The 26,593-nt window shown below is 38.5% G+C and overlaps 3 long non-coding RNA genes across 8 annotated transcripts in view; 1 reads left to right on the forward strand and 2 right to left on the reverse strand.

The window, feature by feature from the left end:
• Nucleotides 1-21,739, reverse strand: part of LOC135315339 (uncharacterized) — a 29,341-nt gene extending 7,602 nt beyond the window's left edge. The window contains exons 1-3 of one of the 5 annotated variants that reach the window (XR_010374788.1): nucleotides 21,610-21,739; nucleotides 21,403-21,539; nucleotides 1-16,239 (exon numbers count right to left, since the gene is read on the reverse strand). This is a non-coding gene — a long non-coding RNA (uncharacterized LOC135315339). Of the gene's footprint in view, nucleotides 16,240-21,402 lie in introns of all 5 variants that reach the window. The other 4 variants (XR_010374785.1, XR_010374787.1, XR_010374786.1 and 1 more) reach the window with 4 other exon arrangements.
• Nucleotides 6,756-25,522, forward strand: LOC135315340 (uncharacterized). The gene is made up of 3 exons (XR_010374789.1): nucleotides 6,756-6,793; nucleotides 6,949-7,053; nucleotides 24,693-25,522. It is a non-coding gene; the product is annotated as an uncharacterized LOC135315340 (long non-coding RNA).
• LOC135315338 (uncharacterized) overlaps nucleotides 21,832-26,593 on the reverse strand; it is a 123,906-nt gene continuing 119,144 nt past the window's right edge. For both annotated transcript variants that reach the window (XR_010374782.1, XR_010374781.1), the window contains one exon: nucleotides 21,832-22,095. This is a non-coding gene — a long non-coding RNA (uncharacterized LOC135315338). The remainder of the gene's footprint in view (nucleotides 22,096-26,593) is intronic.

The following is a 26,593-nucleotide window of genomic DNA, read 5'->3' on the forward strand; positions in this document are numbered from 1 at the left end:
CTCAGTAATTTAAGATGATGCTCATGACTTTCACCCCCAAAAAATGCATTCAGTACTTCTGGCAGTGAGAGCAATGAGGTGTTGGGTAAAAAAATTCCCAAAAATGACTCTTCAGAAAAATAGACTGTGAAGATGGAATACAGAGATAATCTTATTTCAGCTTATTAATTATGCCTTGTAAGCAATTAATCAAATAACTTTGCTGTATAATACAATTACTGCTGTAATTTGTAGTCATTACGGTTTGTGCTGAGGTATAATTGTATCATTCATTTTGTGCAGGTTATTGACAGAGAAGGTCTTAACAACTTTAGCAGAGAGACTTACTTTAGGTTTACTACAGTTTAATTTGCAGATGATTAGCACAATAGACCTAACAGCTTGTTGTGACTGCCTGTCATGGAGTCGTTTACATTTGGATCATGCACAAAAAAGAAAGATAAAAAAGAAGAGAGATCCAAGGTAGAAGCATTACTACGCGGTGCGCTGTTCCCCTTAAAGCCCCTTAGGTTCTGTTCTGTCAGCGCACTGGCTCAGGGGAGCAGGCTTAACTCCCTGGTCAGCAGATTTTGATAAAAGCTGGCTTTTCTACATGCAGTGAATTATTTCAATTAACAATTTCATATTTTGGCAGACTCTTCTGCATCTGATTAATGTTTATTAAATAAATCGTGATTTGATACAAATGGATTTTTAAGTATCAACTTTCACATCTAAAACTGAGCATAATAACTGCCATTACAGGTTGAAGAGCTGTTGCTGCAGAGAAGGAAGGCACTCTTATCTTGCTTTCTTTGTTACTTTCCTGCTGACTGACATCTGCCATGTAATAAAAAATAATGAATAAGTCATATTCCAGTTGTGGGGTTTTTTTCTGATTCTGCTAAATTTATATCCTGAATGTTATTTGTGGTGTGTTTTGGGGGTTTGTTGCGGGGGCTGGTTTTTGCCTTTGTGGTTTTTTTTCTCCTATAGTATTTCAGGAATTATCAATTTTACACTTATGCCAGCTCCTTCACAAATAACAGTGATATTAATCCTTATCTAGTGTCTCTTCTTATAAATTAAGGAGAGGGATAAGGTTAAGAAAACAACAAAAAATATGATTGCCTTTCTGAATGCAGTCATTGTTCTACATATTACAACACAGAGGCTCTACAGACATCACTTCAGAAGATTTATGTGGGTGATCGGTATAAAATTGTTCCTACTGGAAAAAAAGGGAGGGGATGATTCTGAAAACCTGCCACGTGCTGTGGAACTGATGTCTTGGCTGGTTTCGGCACTTAGATTTTTTCAGTTGCCAGTGGTAAATAGACACCACTTGGTGCAGGTAAGTTTAGTTATGTAATGGTCCTATAAAATGTTTTTGAAAGATGCTTTTTTGCTAAAGTCTTACCTGAGTGTTGGGTGCTTTGGATTTCTTACATAATCTGACAGTTTATAATTTTTAAGTGTTTTACAAGTGTAAGCAATTACTTCCAGAAGCTTACAATAAGTAGGTCAGTCTTGGATTAATTTTTGTTTTCAGACAAATTAAGATTTTAAAGTTTGATAAATCCTTGAGTTACTCAGATGTTACTGAAATTTGTCATTGTGGCAAAAAACCCTGCCTTTATACATACCCGTTGCCTCCTACACAGCATAAAATAAACAGTTTTAAATGTTAGAAGAGCAGGAAAATAAGCTATTGTAGTAAGTTGTGTGCATGTTACTATTTGCCTACATCTACATTATAAATAAAATGTAACTTATATACACTGTGTGAAGCTGCAATGTATTAATAAATTGAAAGTGTTCAGTGACAATGATATTGTGAGTTTATCTCTTCTTGATTAAAACCTTGGAATTCCCTTTCCTAACATTTCTTCCAAAGAACTGTGATATGAGTTTGAAAAAGAGAGCTTACTGTTATGGAAAACCAATGGAGTAGGAAAAGGAGAGAATCATTACCAGAAACTACCAGAACGGGTTAAGAATCATAAATCTTAGACGTGGAAGACCTGATACGCGGTATGAGCTGATATGTGATGAGTATATGATGAAAGTTGCCATTGTTGCATAACTGAGAGAGCGAGTGCTCATCACCTCAAGGACGTTACGCAAAGAGCACTCGTTGGCTGGGAGCAGATGTAGCAGCCAGCAGCTGCAAAAGAGACTGCGCAAACTCTTTGGTTACCAGTGAGTGAGCAGAGGTGAGTCGGTGGCCATCCGCATTCTGTCTTGAAAAACATTCTGTGCACAGTCTGTTCTGCTGTCGTAGCGAAGTATTCTTTGTCCACCCCGTCAGAGCAGCAGAGAGGTGATGCTACTGGGAAAAACTCTGGAAGAGGTGGGGGTTTGGGGAAAACCGTGATGGCACAATCACAGTAAATTACTGGCATGTGAGGGATGACCATTTGCTTTTGCCATCAGCAGTGTGTCTAGAGTTGTTGCCTGCCTGCTGAAACCAAAGCCCGCTGTTAACATACCCACAAACAAACATGGGCAGTGATTTCAGTCAGTACCTCTGTCATCTTCTAGTTGAAGTAGTCACTGTAACCTTGCTGTTACTTATCATGAGGATGAGATTGCAATGGGATGTAGGGTTAACATATGATGACACGGCAGATGATTTGCCAGAAGACCAGATAGCTTGCTCTTCTGTAGACGTTTCTCAAAAAACTTCATTTCCTCTTCGGTCTATTTCCAATGGGTGCTTACAGGGAGCAAAGCAGTGGATTAATATCTTCCAGAGGTAATTGTGCAAGTATAAAAGGTTATCAGCCGCAGCTGCTTGTCTCTGCCCTCTTTTTGGAGATTGCACTGTCATGTGTCAGCAACTTGCTGATTAAGCAGTTCATGCAAATACTCTGCCGTGTGTCTTGTGCAGAATCAGACAGAACAGATTAAACAGTCACTTTTTGCCTGACTTAAATTAGTGAGCTTTGAATTGAAACACACTAAAGCAGATCAAAAGGGCATCCTTTTACTAATGAAGTTGAAGCCTTAACGCAGTCAATGGACTCATTTGGCCAATCCTTAAAAACTCCACGTGGCCCAGCTCAGGATCCCAAAGTGAGATACACTCTCTTTGCTTCTGTGAGTGGCTGCTGCACACGTGATGGTGCTCATTCAAAATCAAAAATGCCTTTCATTTGAAACTGCCAGGATAAATGAATGATATCAGCTACATGCAGAGTTTTATTATGTGTTCATTTCTGATATATTCTCATAACAATTTGAAAGGATACTTCCCTCATTTGGCATGAAGCTTTGAAATACGTTACATCTCAGGAATTCTAGTTCTCTTGTTGCCAATATGACCTTCATATAAATCCAAATAAATCTTGCTACGTATAGCATAGATTAGTCCTGAAAGGGGATACCGTGTCTCATGTATCCAAAAGCAAAACAGGTAGCTCAGTTTTGCCTGAAGAATAGCTACCTCATGGGAGCCGCATACCATTTACATAAAATCCTAATGCTTTACCTTTATTAGGTAATAAATCACATAAATTTTACCACCTTAAGCGTGGAAGAGCATTCCTAATTGAGCCCTCTAACAAGAAATGCTAAAGTAAGAAAATAAAGAAAAAGCAAACTGGATGCAAGATTTTATCAGGATGCAGCCCCAGGCTGTAAGGATCCCTAGGCACTATTTGTCGTGGCTTTATGATCGCCATTTCGGTGGTACTTGAGTGCCTTACTAACTGTCATGTAGGTGTCATTACTGTACTACTTCATTTCGCAAATAAAAATGAAATATGTAGAAAAAGTAACTTGAGCAAGGACTTCCATATCTGCAGTTGTGGAAGCCGTTACACGTCGCCCAATTGCCAGACCACTGTCTTTTTCCTTCCACGACTCTTTCTCTGATAGCTAGAACTTATTTTAATGAGTAAGACTCTTTCTTTCTGTCACCTTCTCTCCCTGCCCCTACCTGTCACCATCCTGTAAAGAGATCCAGTGCACTCCTAGAACCCTTGGACAATGACCGTGGCTTATCTGAGCTGTTTGGTTAGATTGGAATATTGGAAGAATAAGTTCAGATTGCCTTACAGATTAAAATATTTAGAATTTCAATATACTTAACTTCCAATAATTTCAAGTACTTTCTGTGTTCTGACTGTATCTTTATTTCTGAGTATGGCTTTTCATAAACAATGAGTATTAATTGTAAGCTGGGGGGGGGGGGGTTGGTGAAATAATTGGCTGTGCTTGTAAGCTGCTGTGAATACAATTCTTCATAATAATTGTAAATTGAAAGTGTATGTGCCCGGTAAGGGGAAGGGAAGCTGAGCGAAAGCTTTTTATATTTGCCCCAAGCAACAGTGTCTAGGAAATGTATACCCATGATTATGAAAAATAACATTTTTATGATTAAGCTGATACTATATGGAAATTACATTTCTTTTTCCACACTTCATGTCATTATTGCAAATTTCTTATAATTAGCCATTCTAAATTAGTATGTTTTCATGCATGGAAATAATTTCAAAATACTATCTCCTGAGAGCTACATACTATGTCTTACACCTTATTAAAGAAAAAAAAATGTGTAAGCAATTACATTTCTTATTGTTTGCATGCAACCTTTTTTTTAAGCTAGTTCTTCCTGGAAAAAAAAAGAAATTGGCACTTAAATAAGGCACTGCAACAAAATAAAGTTATTCTATTCTTTTCCTTGATACAAACTTTATCCTCAGAATGCAGAATCCAAATTGTAGTGCCTCAAAAATTCTTTGAAAAAAAATAATGGCAAATGTTGCTATGGCTACAGAGCCATTCCCACTTGCTTTGCTTTTTCTGCCTTAGTAATGAAAGTGGAAAGAGTGATTTTTATTCCAAGATTTGTATGATGCTTTGCAGGGGCAACCCATTTTCCCCTAAATACTTCTCAAATGTTTTTTTAAACTAGAATGGTTTTGGGTTTTGGTCTTTTCTGAAGTTGTTTATCCCTGTTTTCTTTATAAAGCTGATTAAAAACAAATGTTATCTTAAAGCTGTAGTGAAATTGTGAGTTTCACTCACTTTTCAATTTGGATGAAGGATAGATTCAATTTCCATCCTTCTTCAAGTCTAATACCCTGCAGGTAAAAAATACTCAGGTTGCCCTGAGTTACCTTAGTTTATTGAGTTACCTTAGTCTCAGGAGTGACTGGCACTGATAATTCTTTTTATTTTCTAAAGATTAAAGACAAGATATTATTACGGTTTCTTATGTGCATGCGGAACAGATAACGTAGTGCTCTAGGATGCCCAGTATTACCCCACTAGGTTGCTGGATTTTTTCTTTGTACTTCTGTGAGCAAGTTTCAGTTTCTTCTCCTTCCACTAATGCAAAACTCTGTGAACCCAGAAAGAAGCCTACGATGCTTTGCTTCTCAAAGATGCTTTCATAAGCTGACAAGGAATTTCTAGTATAGCTGAATTTAAATGTTTGTGAAAACTCTTCTGATTTTCTTACCAACAAAGCGTCGTCATCAGCTCTTCCTGAGGATGAAAATACATTTGGAAGCAGCCACTGCCAGGGTAATGCAACTGAAATGTTCTCCTGAGGACAATAAGAAACCTCTTTTAAGGTAGCAATGATATGGCATAAATGTACTCTCTGAGGACAGAATAACTGATGCATTTCCCTGGGGGTCTTTATGATTCTGCTGCTGAAAGCTTACTGTGAAAAGAGAATGCAAATAAAGGCTGCTTGTCATGGAAACACACACGAGATTGTGTAGGGTTGGGGCTCTTTTTTGCCCAAAAGCCTCATTTTTAATGAGAACAGGGTTCCATTTTACAAAAGCTGAAGACCTAGACTGCTTTACACAGCCCCATTAGGAAGAGATCCTTTTTGCTGGCTGTCTTGATAGCATATACATTTTAAGTGGGGATGTCAGCATGGCTATCATTAAGGTTTTCTGATACTTTCTTTAGTAGAGTGTAGTCCTCACTAGCTCATAACTTTGCCAAGCAGCTATATGCATTCTTCCATTCCAAATGGCTGTTCTAGATTTTTATATATACACACAAACAGATACACATACATATTCCCTTCAATGTTTTGGTTTAATTTAATTTTATTTTATTTTATTTTATTTTATTCATTTCATTTCATTTCAACTGAAGTAGTTGCAGATGTCTCTGAGGTAACCTAAGACAGTAGCATAGTGCTGCTTTGTTAGGGTTTTTTAGTTTGGATTTTACTTCCCCTTCATTCTCTTGAGCCCTTGCTTTTTGAAAAACTTGGACTTTGGTGCAGAAACGTAACGTGACAGCCCGTAGCATTACTACGCCTTTCCTGACCCTATGAAAACCTATCCACCTTTTCTAAATCATAATACTAAGAATTTTGGTTAATTCTTGGAAAGTGGTGTTCTTGTAGGCAAGCCCTTAACAACTTTTTTTGCCTGAGCAGACTGGATATTGTCTGTTCTCACACAGCATCTACATGTCCAGACTACTAATGAACTATCTCCTCAGACTAACTGAGCATGCAGCAACGGCCCCAGCTTTGGAAAGCGAAAGGACTGGAAATACGCCATCCTAGAGTGCAACGGCTGCTTCGTGATGCTTAGAGCTGGAAGGAGGAATGCAGAGAAAGGGCTCTTGGTTAGAACTGGGAGCTTGTGTTCTTGGTAATCCCCTGCTGACACAGTGGAAAAAAATAACTGACCGAAATGAACATGGTAATAGGGCAGGATCTGTGTGTAAAAGACATAAGCCTAAAAAGGAAACAGCTAGTCTGACCTTGGTCTGGGAACATTAGTTTTAGAGCTGAACAGCAGAAAAGGATATGAAGCAGCGCCTGATAGAGGTACAAAGCTTGCTTAGATTGCTTAGATTTCATGGCATTTGCTGACACAACAGAAGGGGTGAGATAAGAGGACCCTTTGTGACGTGTACACATAGCTGGAGACTTTTCAGCACTGTAGGAAAAAAAAACTAAACATTTTTTTTTTGCACTGGCAGTTGACTGAGCTCTTGAGAAATCGGGTGGAATGGAGGAGAGCAACTGCGGAAATTTTAGAAATGGAAGTTAAAGGTTGAGAATACGAGAGGACTGCAGATATAAAGGTGAGTAAAAAGGGCTGAGAGGAGTCTGAAGTTTCAGGAGGGGGAAGCGGGGGACCCAGGAGGCTTTCAGACTGCAGCTGAGAGAATAAAGATTAGAAAGGACAGAGTAAAGATCAGGAAAGAACACAGTAGAAAGAATCAAGTTTTGGAAATAGGAAAAAGAAGTTATCCACATTTTCTTCTGGAGTCTGGATTTAGAGCTGGACAATAGTAGACAAATTAGCTGCTAAAAGTGTCCAGCTGCCGACGTCACCCGGCCCAGAGAGATGGTGACCTGGTTTACTGTTCTGTGGCTGCTGCGGGAAGAGTTGGGCTATTAGCATCCAGTGTTTACCTGTGCTTCCTCAGTGAGAATCAAACTATACGTTTCTTAATCCTGCTCAAATTTTGAAGTAACCAGAGATGGGTTAATATACAATAGAGTACAGATGATACTCACTGCCTTGTGTTTACACTGACGGAACCCTCAAAAGCAAAGAAATGGATGCTGGAGCCCTGGTAAACAACTGCAGACTTAAATACCTCATTGAAAAACCCTTATTATATGACTTTTAAAAAAACACCTTTTCCATTTATGTCCAAACATATTATGGAGGATGCTTTAAACAATAACTGTTTCTAATTCTTACCACCTTACCAGGTGACTCTCTGCCAAAGAATTTGGACTTTCTGTGCAATATCATAATCTAAGATTCATATTTTAAAGATTCTAACTAACCTAGGTGCCTAAAGCTTCTTCAAACAAAACACTAACTCATGCAAGTTTAATTTTTATATTTCTGTGAAATTTATCTTCAAATATTTGACTGAAGTTTTGAGACATCTCTCTTGATTTCATGATAAATGAAACAATTAAAATTTACTTAAAATCTAAAGAAATACATGGAGAGTTGTTTCAGATAACTTCAATATGGGATAGAGAAAGATTTTATATATTTACATATTTTCTTACTGGATATAAAAAGCTATTTTTCAAATAAATGCTAGTTCTTCTGAGCCTTCTGCTCATTTATCTGTAAAAAGATCAAACAGAGTATGCAATTTCCAGAACGCTCTGACTTCCTAAGCTGTACTAAAAATATTTTAGTTCTGGCTGTCCAGTGTAAGTTACTGGAGGATGTTCTGTGTTTTAATTGGTCTCTACTGGTTTTATGCTCAAAGGACAGTTTCTTTAAGATAGCTAGCAAAATTCTTCTAAGAGAAACAGCAATCAATATCTAAGAGGGGTTTACTAAAGGAAAATCTTATCTTCTTTGTCTATCTCTGTTTAAAGTTTTATACATTTTTTCAATGTTTGTCACTGAAATAATTTTTTTAATCACTAACACTGCTTTGTCTATGATTTTATTTCCTTTGCTGTTTTCTATAACTGACTTCAATATAGGATCAAAGTAACTGAGTGACTGAAATTTAGATTCAAGTTCTTTGCTATTTATAAAAAGAGTTCCCACCCACCCTAATGCCTGAACTTGGTAGAATTGTTAGAGTAGTGCCTATGCCGTCGTTGCTGTGCATTGGCCGTATCTGTGGAGCGTTAAAGAGCTAACATCTTAATGCCTTAAAATATCTTCCATTTAAGACTTTGCAGCTGATAATATATATGACCTACTAAGAACACACTACGGCTGTCCAAATATGCAAGTTAATTAAGTATAAATAATTTTTCAAGTTATTATGTCAGATTTTGCTGTTTGCATCTGCGGATATCTAGAAATTGCTGTGAGTTTGTGCATATTATGGCTGTAGTTGTCCTTTACCTCATACCTCACGCCACGTATTCCCTGATATTGAAAGCTTTACATATATGGATTTTCAGATGTCCACACCCTAAAAACAAAGGGTGATTACTGATGATTATTGATTCTTACTTAAAAAAAAAGGGTGATTATTGGTTGATTTTTTATGCAGCGGATTCAGCCCATTTATATAAAGTTAGAGCATACTGTTTGAATGAGAAGTTTTTAACAAGTCGAAATAAAGGTGTAGCGGGGCGCAAGGGAGTCTGCAGAACTTCAGATTTTGTTGGCAGGTGGAAACTCATTAAAACTGCACATGCTTGAGGAGGTAGTGTATATATATTCTGCACTGCGGTTGAGACAATTCTCACAGAAATGAATTCCTCTTTCATCTGTCTGATAAATGGTGATCTTGGAAAAGAATGGTTCTTCTCTCAGCAGCTGTGGGATTCACTGCTTCATGCTTCCTTTCTCTGTATGCTATAAAGATGAAGTCTATTGCCTCAGACCTTTACAAATCAAATCTTTTCATATGTCACCAACTGCTTTTAGAGAAAAGCACAGATGTAAAATCCGTGTTTGTCTCTGAAGAGTGGCTAGCAAATAGGCTACTGACAGCAAGGCTCACCACTGTTTAATCAGAATCTATGCTCAAGAGCATTACTGCAGTGCTTCCCATGGAAAGCATATTGCTTGGAATAACTTTTCTTTTGAATATTGGAAAACAACACTACACTTAAAGTAATGGAAAATGGACAAAAACTGTAAAATACCTAACTTTTGGTTTGAAGTCCTGCACTTCAAAGCAAAAAATATCACTCACCGCCCCCCCCCCCTTCTGTACAGCTTTGTGGGAATTCTGATTGCCGCAGCTGGGGTGTGGGTTTCTAGCTGCACCGCAGAAATGTGTGGGATGTGGGAGCAGGCGGGAGGGTGTGTTAGGGCCTTGTTTTGGGGTTCTTCGCTATTTATGGCATCACAGGCTTTTCTTTTTGCTGCACGCTGGTAGGACTGCCAACGATACATTTGAGGAAGGACTGTAAGTTGAGAGAACACTGCTGGAAGGGGGAGGGCAAGACCATTGCTTGAATTTCTGTTGGTTTTCAGTTATTGTTGATGGACATACACTTGCATAAAGCTTCAACATATTTTAAAATAATTTAGCCTTTTTTAGTTAAAAGAGAGCAAATCTGTTGCTATGTTTCTCTTTGCGAAAGCAGGTAGAATTGAATACTGTTTGAATACTGTTTTCTTTGCTGGTCTTGAATTGTAACGCTTCACAACATGACTCCACTAGCAGAGCACTGAGAAATAAAGCAACAATGTCAATTTTAATTTAGTTTAATCTAATTCAGAGGGATAGACCTTAAATCTTATATAACACATATGGTGATCTTTATTTTTATCTTTTGTTATAATGGAAGACTTATACAAACATTTTGAGGCATTTTAAACTTTTAAACTGAGAAGGATCTCAATTCAAAGATTGGTCAAAATTGGGACAAAAACTAATTTTTGAGCCTTTTGTCTTGTCAACAGGATAATTTGAAGAAAAATAGTTGTGCTTCCAAAATAATAGTGTCTCCTGTCATAGATTGCTGAATACTTGGTTCTGTTACACGGTGTTTTATGAGAGAGGAGCAAGACTACTTTACAAACATCAAGAACCAGGACATGACAAACCTGGCTGTGCTTGGATGTTTAGAGAACCTCCACTGTCAGTCTAGCTACAAATGTGCTGTGGCAGCCAGGAACACTTGCCAAACCTCACTGCAGCCAAAGTCCACTTTACTATAAAAGGCTTCCTTGGTTTTTTTTGAGAGGGACCAAGGTTATAAGGTCTGACTTGATGTATTTTATATCTCCATCATCTGGGTATTCAAAAAATATGAGTTGAGGCCCTTAAAATCCTTTACAGCTCTTCAGTTACACAGATATGAAGCATACACTTAATTTCTTTCATGTTCTATTTGAGTTTGGGACTTCCACAACATACAAGAGCAGTGGAGAGAAAGAATGAAACACTAGCAGTAAAGGATTAAAAAAGCTTCTAAGCTCATCTTAAAAAAATAAATTGAATCCATCCATCAGTTATATTGCCTATGGGCATTTTTAAAATTATTTAAGTAGGTATCCAACACCTTTTGGTAGTGTTTGCCTATAAACGGGTATTGCTGTTCCCTACTTAAGTTTTTGCACTGATACAAAATGTTACAAACTCATAATTGTTCATACCATGGCTAGAGATCTACATGAGTTTTGATTCTGACATTTTTCACAAACTTCTATAACTCTGCCGGCATAGCTTTTAGTTATTTGTCTTGCTTTGTATCCTGATTAAGTATGGAAATTGCAACAAAGACTAATGTATGCTCCTGGGTCTGCTTTTATCATGGCATTTTTTCCTCTCTTCACTTAAGAAGAAATATATATTGTTATGGCCTCCTTGACACCTTTGTGAGAGCATGCTATTACAACCCTCTGCCTTGGATATTTTTCAGCATCTGCATGTAGACTTTCTTGTTATTGTTAAACTAGTAATATCCTAAAACATCTCCCACCATATTCCCTATCAACATTTTGTCATTTTGATGCAAAAACTGTATGGCATTTATACACGGTAAAGTTGGTTTAATTTGTTGCTTCTTGAGCAAGATAACTTTCTGATTTTTTTTTAATATAAGGACATCCTCTTCTTGCCTCTACCAAAAGATCCATACTGTTAACTGTGCTGCATATAAATGAGACTTGCAGTTCCGTAACTGGAAAGCTAAGCACAGAGTAATTATGACCTATGAATTAAATGTTATGTCTATTTGAACACCTATGTATCCCAACTACTGTTACAGATCAGTACTAATTTATACAAGATAAGGCCTGTCTCTTTGACTTGAAACAGCTGCTAAAGGCAGAAATCAAACATGGAGACATCTGACAAAAATTCAGATGCTGGCAAACTGTAGTAGGTGCTTTCAAACACCACCGAGTTCTTTTACTAGTATTTCTGCTTTGACTTTTTTCAGTGTAAAGGCATTACATGATTCCCTATGAAAATAAAGATACCCAAGAAAGATGAAGTAAGAGAAAAATCTATAGCTGACTCTATTATTTGCCTCTTGTCTAAGAGAATAGTTCATTGCTGCAGTGGTCTACGGAGCCACTCTGTGCTGGCACTTGACTGACTGCATTCTTAATGCAATAGTTGCACACTCTCTCCAGTCACAAAAAGGATTTTTATAGTAAGACACAAAGGCGATGGATTTTACTTTTGATTCCACAACAAAAACTTGAGAGCACTCAGAACTCAACACTTCAGCATGTACAGAGCAAATCTGCTTGGAGGGAACGAACGACGGAAGGGAAGGGGAAGGCATTTTACAGTCAATGTAAATGCAGACTGCCACCTAAGACTTAATTGTATGGCAATTTCAGGGTTCAGTGATCTTTGCCATCACTGGGTACTTCCCTATTCATTCAAACAATGATCACTTTCTCTGGTAAAGAGGCAATCTTAACAATAAAACTGCTGTAAAGTAATTAACAGGTAGTGAGAAAAAGTGAGGGAGAATCTGTTTGGAGGGGTTAAGCTCATGTAAAACTATGACTGGAGCCAGATGGATTGCTGCAAGACATCTATGCAGAACTTTGGGGTTTTTTCCCCTTCCCTTAGTTACTTTCTGTATTTCTGCTAACCTGAGCTTTTCTGAGGGAAAACACAGGAATAGCCACTAAATCAGCCCTAAGACCTTGCTTCTCTCACCCCTTAATGAATGCCATAAGAACCAGCCTGCTAGGTCTTTCATTAGCAGGTATTCATGATGGACTTGAAATAACTTTCCTTCTGAAGCTTTATCAGAAACTGACCTTTTCTTCAAATCTTTTAACAAATTGTCACTTTCTCATGAAGCTAATCTTGGAAAAAATCCTGGCCAACTGTAATTGCAAGAGTTTGCCTTTAATTTTTATTTAAGTAAGCGTGTGAGAGTGTGTGTGTATATGATTACACACCAACAAACTGACAACCCTTACAGCACTACTGATCAAGCATTATTTTTCTGGAATCTTAGTTTTATTTTCAGTAATAGGGCTTTTATTTTTTTAACTGTAAAGCTTCCGGAGCTATAGATGCAGGCATCATTAATTAAACCCTAGTGCATTTATGTTAGTATTATAAACTTCTCAGTGGGCCACCTAGAATTTGGGAGCGAATGTGCAAAAGTCTTCATCTCTTTTCATGCCAGTCTAGTAACAGAGGAGCAGTTTCATGGCTGTATCACTCCTTTCACCGTCTGTTCACAGGAGCTGCACCTAGCCTTTCTTGCTTTATACTTACTTGAACAGTTACTTGGCAGACCTGTGGTCCGCTCTGTGGTTTTTTCATGTGGCAGGAAGCAAAACCAAGCCATGATTACCTCCCATGAGAACAGAAAGGAGAAAACAGATGAGAATTCTTCTAGTAATGTCTAATATGGTCCTCTCAGGGACAACTCTGGAGATGTACGTCTGATATACCATCCCTTCCTCAAGATCAAACTGAATTAAGATACGTCCTGGAATTACCTTTCTTAGCCAGCTGTCTAGGGACTGCCTGTAAATCCTCCTTAGTTATATATCTAGGGGCTATAGGCACACAGAGCCCTGCTATAGTTGCATTATTCAGGCATATTTTGTCTGTCTGTTGAACTGTTTGATACCTAAGAAAAACAGTAAATTTGCATTCTTAACACTGTAGCTCACACACGATATTAGGAAAATTGCTTTCTCTTGTTTTACTTCAAAAAGTATTCAAATTAAACATCTTAATAAATGTTTCTATCTGATTAGTTGCCCAACTTGGGACAAAAGACTTAATACCCTGTGTCAGAATACAGAAGTTGTCTTTTTCGTATGCCGGGTGTGTGTATATATGGTGTTTGGTTGAGCAATTCCTAGCACAACAGAAATAACAAAATAGTAAATTATATCTGTGCCCCTTCTCTACTAGCAGTTGGAAAAAATACTGAAAAATAAAACAGCAGCTGCAGTCCAAATCTATTTATATTCTCAGTCTTGCACCAATCCTCATACGGCTGAAGCCCTGTGCATATAAACCGGTACAACCGAGCTCTTTTTAATTTCCTGTTTCTTTAAAGTTAAGGAGCTTCTTCCCAATTGAGTAAACAAAAGAACCTGCTCTAGACATTTTCCCTGTCTCTGAACGCCACCTTCCCCCACTGTAACCTGACATCCAGCTCTGTCGGTGACAGCAGTGACCTTCCCGGGCTCAGCCTTAGCTACTGCACTAAATTTCCTTGGGAGTAGGGGAAAAGCGGAATCTGTACCATTAGCTCATAGCAGTAACGTCCACTTGGTTTTAAGCTCCACGTTACGCACCTTGTATGATTCACCACAGGAAAGTAAAATGTACCAAGAAAATACATACAAACGCTTGAAAGATTTAACATTTGTAAAAATATAATCTCCAGACAGATAGCATTGCATTACCTATAAGCATCATATAAGCATCACATAGGCTCCTCAGGAGCCTGGCAATACAACTTATTTGTTAACTCGCAGTTAATTTCAGGAATCGGGAACTTCTGCACTGTCATCACAAACATGGGGACTGAAAGGGTTTCCTGGATGACCAAATACAGTGCTTCATTGCTGTAAGCAACTGTATCACATAAACCCTCCATAAAGTGATACATTTCATTTTCAATCACTGAATTTTCTCTAACTCATCCTTCTCAGCAGTAATTCTACTTCCTTACTTGTCTAACAGTTAAGAAGCAGTTTCCAGTTGAAATTTATTCCAGGATGTGTCATTCATACCTGTTCTTTGCTAAAACCAAAAAAACAAACAAGCAAAGAAAAAAAAAACACCAACAACCACCTTTTCTTTTCATGTTTCCTCATAACATTTGTATAATGTCTGACATCATAATGGACGGATTCGTTGTGAGTTTTCAATTCCAATTTCATTGTATTCCAGTCTGATCTAATTTTTCCAAACAGAAAATTAAACACAATGACAACGTCTCCACCTGGACATAGTAGGCCTGGATGTGGATTATACCTTACCAGATATGCTGATTCATGAATACTCCTTAGATTGCTTATAAATCTGAGTGCCTTTAAATGATAAATCACTGTGGCCGCCTAAAGATACTAAAATGGAATGAGACAATATTTGGAGAGTTTTTAATTTTAATTATTGTAAGGCTGAGTTGGTCATTCTTGGACCAATTAACAATTTACAGACTATCTGGCCATACAATTCATAATTTAGGAGTATCTGAAATTTGTTTTTCTGGATCTCGAATCTGCCTAATCCAACATAAGTCAAGATCACTTCATTTCAACATTGATTTCCTTGATAGCACATAATTCTCCAGGCAGAAGCTACTACTAACACTGGCATCATCTAGATGGTCAATTTTAACTTAACCACACTTTCTCTACACTCCCTCACAAAAAACACCAATATGCTTTATTATCTTGTAACTCTTGCTTTGGTGTCCTACTTCTTGAAACAGGATGCTTTCAGGTGATTCAGGAAGTGTTCAGACCACTCTTCAGGAAGGTTCATAGCTATTTCACACATCACCTTTCACCATTCACCATTATCACAGCTGTGTCACACCACGGATGATTATGTTTCACTGCACTGGGACTATAAAGCAAAAATGTATGAATACTTCACTTTCAACAGTGCACAGTTAGGCCCCTCAGAACATATTCCTCAAGAGTAGCAGTTTATGATTGCAATGAGTTAAACAAATGCAGAGGGTTGAAATATAAAAATTACATAGTTTATTATATTTTGTCGTGCTATTTGTGCACTGTGAAAAGGGAGTGAAATCAGTAAGTCACTGCGTACAGAGCGCTTGACTTACAGTGCCAAACTGGAAAAGACTCACGGTGCTGGAATCTGAGGACCATTGGGTGGAAAGGGCTGCAGTTGTCCTTCTGGATATGATCCTGAAGAGGTGTCTGTTGTTGCACCATTTCTTTGGAGAGGATTGTATTATGTTTTTAATGTCTGTCTTTTGTTAAGCATTTGATTTCTTAGACTGTAAACACAGAATAAATTCATGTTCTAATGGCACACAGAATCAATATTTCAACTCTTCTTACAGCAATGTAGAACAACTTCTGTGATGGCTGTAACCATGTGATTATTTGCTGGGAAGATCCCATTTTCAGGCATTTATCACTTCATTCCCTTCATTGTCTAATCTGGAATGCAGCTTTGACCATTGTCGATAGCTGTGGTGGGTTAGCCTTGGCTAATGGCCAAACCCCCGCCCACCTGCTTGCTCACCCCCCCCCCCCCCCCAGCAGGATCGGGGTGGAAATAGGAAGAACACAGACAAGAAAGCTTGTGGGTCAAGATAAAGACAGGGTGGTTGCTTACCAGGTACTCTGGCAGGCAAAACAGACTTGACTTGGGGAAAATTATCTTAATCTATTGCAAATTGAAATACATTAAGGTAGTAAGAAAACACAAAGAAAACATTAAAACACGTTTCCACACCCTCCACCCCCCTCATACTTCCTCAGGCTCAACTTCACTCCTTCACACCCAAAACTCTTCTACCACCACCCTCCCCCTGAGGAGCGCTGGTGGGGTGGGAGCTTATAGTCAGTACACAGGGTCTCTTCCACCTCACCCTTCTCCTTGGCTCCAGCATGGATTCTCCACAGACTGTTGTCTATCAATCTAGTCCAAGAAAGGGTCCTCCACGTGTAACCAGAGCGACGGAATTAACCAACCATGGATGTTGCTATACTCCTTGTACAGCCCTATCCAACTGGACGTGAAGTCAGGGGACATGGAGTATGCCAATCAGTGTATCTGTTGATCTGTATTTTAGTCCCTAGGTAATCATTAATATGAACGAAACAATAGACAACGTGCTTCTGTCAGAAAAGGATGACAAAATGTGGTTTTGTGTAGTGGACGAAACTGGCCAGGACTGCCAAGATTAAGAGCCAAGTAGGTAAAAGGTAATTCCAGCAGGGGGACATCGTGACCACCGACTCACAGACCACCGACCCAAGTAATACCACCTACTCAGAAGAGAACAATGGAAGAGGACAACCGCGCCTGCGCAGTGATTTACATACAGAACGAGCAAGTTTGTACCAATCAGTAGAAAGGACAATAATGAATATGTATGAATATGTAAATTTTTGATCTATAAATCGTATGAGAAAGGTGTGTAAGGTATGCATGTTAGGAGGAGCAATCCCCCGTGCATCCCGCGCCGAGAATAAAGAATGCCTGCTCTTTAATACTAAATTGGTGTTAAAGAGTTGTTTCTGATTTTGCTGTGTTTTTCGGTAACACACGGGCTGCAGCACGGGTCTCTGCTCTGGCACCATGGAGCACCTCCTCCCTTCTCTGACCTCGGGGTTCCCTCTGTTGCTTCTCACTTTTTTGTTACCACCTCTCTCCCCTGCTGTGTGGCATTTCCTGCCCTCTGTGGGTACGCTTTCGCAGAGCACCACCAGCTTTGCCAATGGGCGCAGCTGTACCCTGCATCGGGGCCATTGCAGAGTCAGCTGTCCCCGGCACGGGGCATCCCAGCCCTGCTCCCACAGTGACCCCTCCGGCAGCACCACTGCCCCAGCTACCAAAACCTTGCCGCACACACCCAGTACGATAGCTAAGGCTCATGTTCATGTATGATCTTTATTTAGTATTGTTATTTTAAATTCACAAACCTGCAGTTACAGTTATATCAGACTTCGTTATCAGGTTGTCGGTTACTTAATAAATATTTTCCATCATCTCTGTGGGAGTTTTAGTCATTTAGATGGTAATGCCTGTTTCGCAGGTATGTTCTGCACTTGGGACCAAATATAATCACCTATAGTATTACTGGTGATAAATTTTAACAGTTTTCAAGTCCATACATCTGTGTGTAGTTTTATTATGTAGTAAGTATCTAAACTAAGGTCTCAAATCTATGTGGGCCATCTTCCTTTTGAAATTTAACGTTGCTGTACTTCAGAAACATGGCAGTATTACAAGGTAGACTGGTCATCTCTGCTACCTCCAGTAATCATGGTTATCAAAACAGCAACCCAGTAGTCATCCCCACCTGTCAGCATAGCTCATTATGACACTCAGAAGGGAAGCACAGAGGAAATGTTAGAGACTTCTTTGTCTGTTAAACTGTGGTTTAACTATTAAAACTGCTTCTTTTCATCCATGCTCTGTGGGTGATTAGGGCCATCTCCAACTGCACTAGAATGAATATTCTCCGTGTTCTTCTAGCTGTAATGTATCCACTAAAATATCTATACCATAAGGATCTTCAGATACACTAGTACATGGGAAAACTCTTCCTTAAAAAAAGAACCTTATGCAGGTCATATGATACAAAATAATGTGTCTCAATTCCAATTCAGAAAGTCATCACTTTTGAGTAGTCTAAGCTATGACAGTGTTTTATCCTGGTCTGATTGTGAAGTGTCCTATGATCTCGATGGTGCAGTAGAAGTGATTTTAAAATTATTTTTTCCATATAAACTTTAGATATTCAGGATGTTTTTCTACAGACTGTCAGCCAGCTGCAAATTACTTTGCAGTTGTCTATCTGCACATATCTTACAGATTGGCCTTCAGGGAGGGAATAGAGGCAAAGTGAGAAGATGGCATTAATGAAAGCTAGACAAGCTTTTCCACATTTTGTATTAGACTCAATCTACCCAGCCTCTGCCAGATCTTTTCCCCAAGTAAGTGCTCATGATGAAAGCTTCTCTATCCACTGTGCTTTAGACTAGGTGCTGTAAGTCTGTAAAAAGGAACAATAATTTTAGCTGATTTTTTTAAGTCACCTTAGTGAGCCTATGTATCATTTTTTTATAAATAAAGAGTGACACATTTGCAACTGTTTCTATAATCTTAAGGTGTTCTTTGTGGAATTGTTAGAGTAATATAATCACAAGTTACTTTTTTGGTTGGAAGGGGTCCAGAGAAGGGCCACCAAGATGATCAGAGGACTGGGAAGCTGCCATATGAGGATAGGCTGGGAGAGCTGGGTTTGTTCAGCCTTGAGAAAAGGAGGCTCAGAGGGGAACTCATCACCACGTACCAGTACTTAAGGGGTAGCTACAAAGAAGATGGAGACTCCCTTTTTACACAGAGTCCCATGGAGAGGACAAGGGGGATGGACCCAAGTTGCTCTTGGGGAGATTCCGATTGGACACCAGAGGGAAATTTTTCACAGTGAGGACAGTCACCATTGGAATAATCTCCCCAGGGAAGGGGTTGACTCGGCCACGTTGGACACCTTCAAGAGTTGTCTGGACACGGTGCCGGGCCATCTTGTCTGGGCTGTGCTCGTCCTAGAAAGGTTGTACTAGATGATCCCTGAGGTCCCTTCCAACCTGGGATTCTGTGATTCTGGTTTCTGAGCACTGGTTAAGAAAACAAAACCAAACACCACACTCCTAGTGATTTACGGGTGGTGGAGGGGAAAAAAAATTGGGAAAAGATAAAAATATTGTTTGAAAAGATAACGGCATGTTTTTGAAACAAAGAATAGAACCAGTTTTTTAAAAATATTGTAATAGGCAATATTCCCCAATATAAAAAAAAAAGAAAACCACTCCCCAAATCTTAAGAACTAGGAAACGTGAGAGAAGCATGCAGGATCATCCTTCCTAACCCAGTCCTTCAGTGTATTGATACAGTTCTATTGCTGTCTCTGCCAGTGAGTGCTTACTGCTCTCCCATGACTCTAGATTCCAGATATTTTTTATTTCAGAAGAGATCACAAAATGCTGGTAGAGATGACATCTCATCTTACATGGACTTTTCTATAATCAGAGATAGGTGAAGGTTAAGTAGATTTAGTACAGTGTGTTTTGTTGTTTTTTTTAAAGAGAGCACAGTGATTGCCAACTGGCAGAGTGTGCGTAACCCAACTTTTACATTATTCTGGTCTGTTCAGTAAGTAATGAGATTTCTAGAACAGCAGAATTTGTTGCAAAGGCATTAGGCTGGGACTCATGAGACTTGAAATTTATTCCTCACTCTACCACTGACCTGCTGTGTGACTTCTATAAAAATCACTTCAACTCATTCCTTTTCACTGCCACCCTTCGCTGTAGCTTCTTTATATAGGTAGTGACCTCCTATGGCAGTAAAGCAACTTTATAATTGGAAGTTGGGCTTTTTAACCTCCTCGGTGTAAACATTGTCACACTCCCTCTATAATAATCTCTACATCAATTCAGTCCTCTTAAAAATATGATCCATAAGTAGTATAATACAAGTAAAATGCCTCTGCCTTTTTATCAAGAGCAAAATTCAGTGCAACAAACTGATACTTACTATGAAATTATGGTTATTAAGTGACTTATTGTAAAGTAAGTTTGATGGAGGTGTTCCAGTTGTCCAGTCAACAGCTGGCATCAAAACCTTATCACTTATGGGAATCCTTACAGGAATGCTTAGCACAGGAAACAAGGAATTAACAGGCAGAATTAAACCAGTCCCTCATTTCCAAGTATGGTCCTTCTTGGATGAGACTGGAGTCTTCTCTGCATCTTATTCATGCATGTGCTCCTGCTTTTATTTTTTTTTGGGGGGTGGGGGGTGGGGGGGTGGGGGGGTGGGGGGCAGGGAGAAAGTGAGAAAGACCCTCAGACCCCAGGCTTTTCTTAATAATGACTGATAAAAGACAATGTAGGTTTCCATTAAAGGTTTGTTAATATCTGCTGTGATAAAATAGCTCTGTATCAACATAATTAAAGCTCTCATTTTGCCTTTCCATTTCTTAATGATTGTTACAACAACTAAGCCAGAAAACTAAGTCCTCTAAGCCAGAAAAAGTAGAAAACGCAGAGAATGGAAGCAAGAGAAAAGATGGGAAATGATGAATTGCATTCAGCACCAAAAATATATAGGGAGAAGGGTAAGAATGGCTGTTAAAGAAATCATATCATGAAAGACAGGAAATCTCACAGAACATCAGTCATTCTTATTCTGCATGTTTGCTGGCACAGTAAAGGCAATAAAACAAAACATATGCTTTCCTTTGTGTAGCACACAAAAGCAGGATCTGAGGAAAAATAACAGTAGAGCACTAGAGGGTAGTAAGCTAAAATAAAATAGATTCCAGTGCTGCAATTTGCAGTATCCTGCAGTGTTTGCAGAAGTTTTTTCCTCAAGCATTACTAATGTTGGAACTTTAGACAGCTTCCTTGAGTCTTTGTGGAACATGTTGTGTTAATTCCTACAGTGTTAAAATGATGTTTTGGCCTGACAATCATATGCAAACCTCCCAGGAAGGCTGCGCTTAAAACATAAAGAGCTGTAAGCAATTCTTCCTAAGTTGCTCCCTCCTGTTTTAAGATATACCACACTTTCAGACATTGCCACATAACATCCATTGTAGTACGCACATAAGAAACACAAACTCTCAAGGTCTAGTCAGCAGTCTACTTCTATAGTAGGTTAAAGCAAATGAGTACTACAAAATGAATCTCTAACCTGTTACACAGTTCTTCAGCTTCATCCTATGCCTACCCCCTTCCTACACAGAGAGACCATTTGCTTAAATAAATAATAATAATAAAACCAGTCATGATCTTGGCATGTGGTAACACTTACATGGTGGAATCAAATCTCTTTAGCAGGATGGGTGGTTGCTGTCTGGGTGGCACCAGGAGTTTGTCACAAGGCTCCTTGCAACGGCATTTTGAGATGGATCAGGTGAGACTCCCCAAACCACCGTCTGCAGAGCAGGGCTTCATCACACATAACAGTTACTCAGGAAGATAAATGCCGTAACTCGGAGCGTCCTCCCTTCCTCCTTACCCTGAGCTTTTATCGCTGAGCACGATGTCATATGGTACATATGGGACACCCCTTTGGTCACTTGGGGTCTGCTGTCTCGGCTGTGTCACCTTCCATCTTCTTGTGCACCCCCAACCTTCATAGCCTTTACAAGCCCGGAAATAATAATTTAAAAAAAGGTCTTGATAAATAATAGTAATTTTAAATAATTTGATCTGAGTCTGAGATTTAAACTTACCTCCTTTAAATAGTCTTTTTCAGATTGTAAAGAGAAGCAGACTTCACTGTACAGTAGTTAGTTCTGCAGTTCTCCCATGGGTGGGATTGATCAGTCTCTGCCACTATGACCAAAACTTGAAACTGCCAAATTCATGATATTTTGGATCTGAGGTTTTCTGAAGGACGAAGCATAGACCCTATTAATTTCCGTCTTCAAAGTTCCATCTCTACAGTGTATCTTATTCTTTGATGTGTAAAAACTGAGGTGCATCCAGAACAAGTGCTTTCCTGTGAAAACATGGCAGTTAGTTCTGCAGGAAAGCAACTGAGTAAAATTCAAAAAGAGGAACAAGCTCTTCTGTCTCAAAGATATTGTCCCAAAACACTCTCCTTCCAGAAGGATGTTCAAGGGTACTAGGAAATACTTAACAACAAAGGGAATATTTATTGGAAAAGTATAACAGTGGTCCTTCAAAGCACTCAATTTTTGGTCTAGGGGGCTAGAAAAAACAAACAGGAAAACAAAACTTTTAAAGTGTTAGGTCTGAAAAAAATGGAAATTAGCTGGAATTTGTATTCTGAAGAACTAAAACAGAGCAAGAGAAGAAAACAGCTGTTTCAGGAATACAAATGCTAAATTTATTAATGCAAGAGAGGACAGTATGATTAAGTTGTTTAATGTACTGTGTAAAGCACCAGAACAGTCGCCTTAATATATTTAACCAGGAAGGCTAAAAAAGCCACGAGTCCAGGCTGGAGTAAGTTCATAAGGGGGTTATCTCCCCAGTCTTTGACTGAGATTGTTTTCAAATATTTGCCCCCACTCCCTCATGCTCAGTCCTGGCAAAACTGTATTGCAATACAGAAGTATCTCAACAATAAAAGTGCTAGTTCCAGTCAGTGCTGAGTTCCAGCTGACTGTAGCATATCATAGGTATTCCTGACATTCAGCTGTGCAGCCCAAACCAAGTTAATGAGGCTTGCTCACCCCAACAGGTACCACAGCATCTATTTATTTTACTGTATTCTTATACAGTTAATCTCAGCAAAGCCTCCTTCAAAAAGCAAAATAGAGCAGAAATGCTAAGACTTTACACAGAAGAGAGAATATACATTTTATTCAAGGAGCAAAAAAAGGGTAATGTTACCCGTGAAGTCCAATAATAGAGATATAAGGGATGAGGGGAGATACCCATATGCTTCCCATCAAATTTTACAGCACTTTCTCATTGTAATTTCTTTTGCCCTCAACACCTCTTGAATTTGGTTGCTTTAATCATCCTCAGAGCAACAAAAAAGTTAGCAATATTGTCTATTATTTGCTACTTACCCTCAAACAAGCTGCAGTGGGTAAAGGAAGACAGGGAGCCCTTGCTGTTCTGATTCTCTGGACAGACTCTGCAAGTCTGTGTCAGTGGCAGGGGGCTGGGTAGAATTAGGGCCAGCCACTTAATAGTAAAAGGCCACTGAAGCCTTTTATTCACGTAAGCATATATACGTATATACATACATACACCCACACAACATATAGTGGGAAAAACACCTAGCAGCACTGCATCAGAAAGAAAACCAGATGAACTTTAACACATACACAAGAACAATTTCTGTTCTCACAGCCAGAGCACACTCATACAATCAATAACAGTTGAATTTGGATCACTGAGTATTGAAAGTGATCCATGTATGCCTTAAGGAATATATCACTGAGGAATGGTAGACTGCTTGTGACATAGGCCAATAACTGGTCCTCTCAAGAGTAAACGCTGTAGAGAACAAATGTCATTTCTCTGCAGGGAGTAAATGAGCAGAAGCCTGCTCGCTGGAACTCTTTTTTCTTCCACACTGAAGAATTCAGTTCACTGGCAACACTGTCTTCCTCTCCATTACATATGCTTCAGTGAAAATAAGAGTCTTACTACTTCCGCCTTAAGGATAGAATAACCTTAAAGTTATTCCAAATGGAGTTATGCCTTAAAAGACCTTGTAGAAAGTCTTAACAATCAAACATGACAACAAACTGCATCATTCATGGAGAATGGGTAAAAGAAATACTCAACAGTGAAGCGATGAGCTTGTAGGCAATATACAAATGCAACTCTTCTTCCACGGTCACACAATGTACTACAGAACAAGGAGATTCACGGGAATGTTTTATAAGTGTAGTTGTGGTAGTTCCTGGCTCCTTCCATCCTCACTAGAGGTTAACCAACATGGAGTACTATCCTCTTTCTATTGACTATAGACAAAATCTAAAATTAAAACCAACTATTGCTACACATGCTGAAATAATTACTTTTATTCTGTGCTTACAATTACCCCAAAACATAAAAGGAATCGCTGGATGTGTTACCAGTTAGACACTGCTTGCCAGCCTCAGCTATTTACTGTGCTAAATCATACAGCTTAAGAACAAAACCAAAAGTTGCCAGAAATCAGGGAATTTATAAACTGGTAAATCAGAAGGGGTGTGAGGGATTAGCTAGCACCATTAGAAGCCATGGATACCCTTCTTCAAGTGGGTAACTCAAGGTGTTATTCAACAGCAAGTAATTCAACATTTAATTAATGTGAATATCATTTAGCAGACACCATCCTGCAACAACTACTGTCAAGCAAATGACTATTGTTTTGTTGGTCTCATTGTAATGATGTAGGATAGGAGTCCTAATTTCTAAAAGTACCAAACTGCAAAAAAAACATTTTACATACTTTCATTTGGATTGTAAATGGAATAAGCGGCTTTTATACCATTTCCTACTTCTTCTTATTGTGTAAACTTCCTCTGTAACAGTTATCTTATGATTTTAATTTAAAAGTTTATCCTCTAAAACTAATATTGAGTTTTCCTTGTATTTCCCTATTACCTTCTGTCCTTTTATTTCCAGGTTTTCAGCTGTAATGGCCTACAGCTCCACTGCAGGCTTCCGTGTGGAGAAACAAATTTGTACCAGCTTGCTGAATAACCTCAGTAATGTTCAGTCACTCAGAACTTCTCCATCTGCGCTTCCATCCATCCAAAGAACCAGATGCTCTAAAAAATGCCTTATCCACCTTGCCTGGTGTATCATTATCTGAAATATGTTGCTACCATAACTGCCATTTCCAACCCTACAAGCAAAGGCAACAGCTGACCTACCTGGGGCTCTCAGTTGTTTAGTTGGTCAGGTTCAGTGTTTTCTTTACAACTTTCTGCTGCTAAAGGGAAACCTGCAAAAGGTTTTTGTATTATTTCCTACACACAGAGAGAAAATTAAATCACTAGCTGGAAGCATTATAACGAAAACTAATAGAAAGCAACCATTTCACCAAGGAGGAAGAGAAGTTCAGAGAACAGGTAGATTTCATCAGAATGAGAAGCTAAGGTTTCTATGTGTAATTACTATGACCTACTACTCCCATTGGTTTTCTACACATAGGCATTTAGACAGGTCAATTATTGTATTACTGAAATTAGACAATGAGATAATTCTATAAACTTCCTTTCCAAACTTTTTTATACTCCACTGACACAGGTTGCAGAAATATTTTTGCCAATAACTCGATGATTAAACGTGAACTTGCTTCAACAGATATGAAGAGATGTCCTTGATTCTTTGTTACACATCTGTGCAGCTCTTTTACTTCAACACAAAGATTAATACATAGGATCTGAAGCAGCAGCTAATAATTTTCCAAAATATTTGGCTAGTAACCTGAAATTTCTTCTGAAAATACCTTAGAAGAAAGTTTCCCACATAAAAAAGAAAATGTGTGCATGATATGCATGCATATAACATTTTTTGTAAGAAACTTGATTATGTTTGATTATCAGAAATCATTGCCAGTTTTCTCTGTTACACTCCCTTGAGGGAACAATTCTGATCAGCTTTGGCAAAAATATTGATTAAGCCATGTTCTTAGAAACAAAAGAAAGCTGTATATGAATTTCAAGGCTCTGTTAAAGTATGAAGAAAGCAAAATTATTTCTGATTTATATCTAGCAGATGGATACTCCCAACCATATTACATTTCAAAGCATTGCAAGAGAATTGTTCATTATATAATACAGTAAAAGGAGTCCAGTGATCAATCCTACAAAGGTAACCATCTTCAGTCCAACTACTAGAGTATTAAGAATATTGTAGAATCAGTTTAAAAGTGATTATCACTATAGAGTGAAACTTGGTATTTTCTTTTATCAAGGAATTTTGTTGAAAATGCTTTTACTTTTAAGTGCTGTATAGAGCAAATCAGTTTTTAATGAAAAATAGGAATAATATAGTTACAAGTAAATCAACTCTGTTAACGAATAACACTTGGAAAAGTTTCCTAGGCATTTCAGTAGCTTAATTTCTAATTTTTAAGATAAACATTCCATCACTTAAGCATCAAAGCTTCTGCCTTGGGCAACTATTCATCTTCCACAGCTGTTCCAGCAGTGAGGTGACTGCCTCCCAACTGTTTGTTGCTGTTACTCTTTTGCCAAAAATTGCCAGCCCCACAGAATGTGCTGCTGCTCAGCCAGCAGAATGGATCATACAAGGATTCCCTCATCTGTTTCAGTATCAAGTTAGCTAAGTTGACTTAAATCCAACTGTTCATGCATTTTGGTCAATCAAAAGAAATGGTAGAAATTCTTCTAAAGATTAAATGTTTAGTGTTCAATGTTGTGTACATTTTTGCAAAACAGTAAGAATCAAATTTAAGGATTAAAGGATTTTTATACTCATCTCAGTGTTTGTCTGCACCTTCCTATTCTGAAACAGCTACAAAATTTTGACATTGTCAAATTTTATGTGATTTGCTT

The sequence above is a fragment of the Phalacrocorax carbo genome, chromosome 11 (assembly GCF_963921805.1).
Source record: "Phalacrocorax carbo chromosome 11, bPhaCar2.1, whole genome shotgun sequence".
NCBI classification, from domain to species: domain Eukaryota; kingdom Metazoa; phylum Chordata; class Aves; order Suliformes; family Phalacrocoracidae; genus Phalacrocorax; species Phalacrocorax carbo.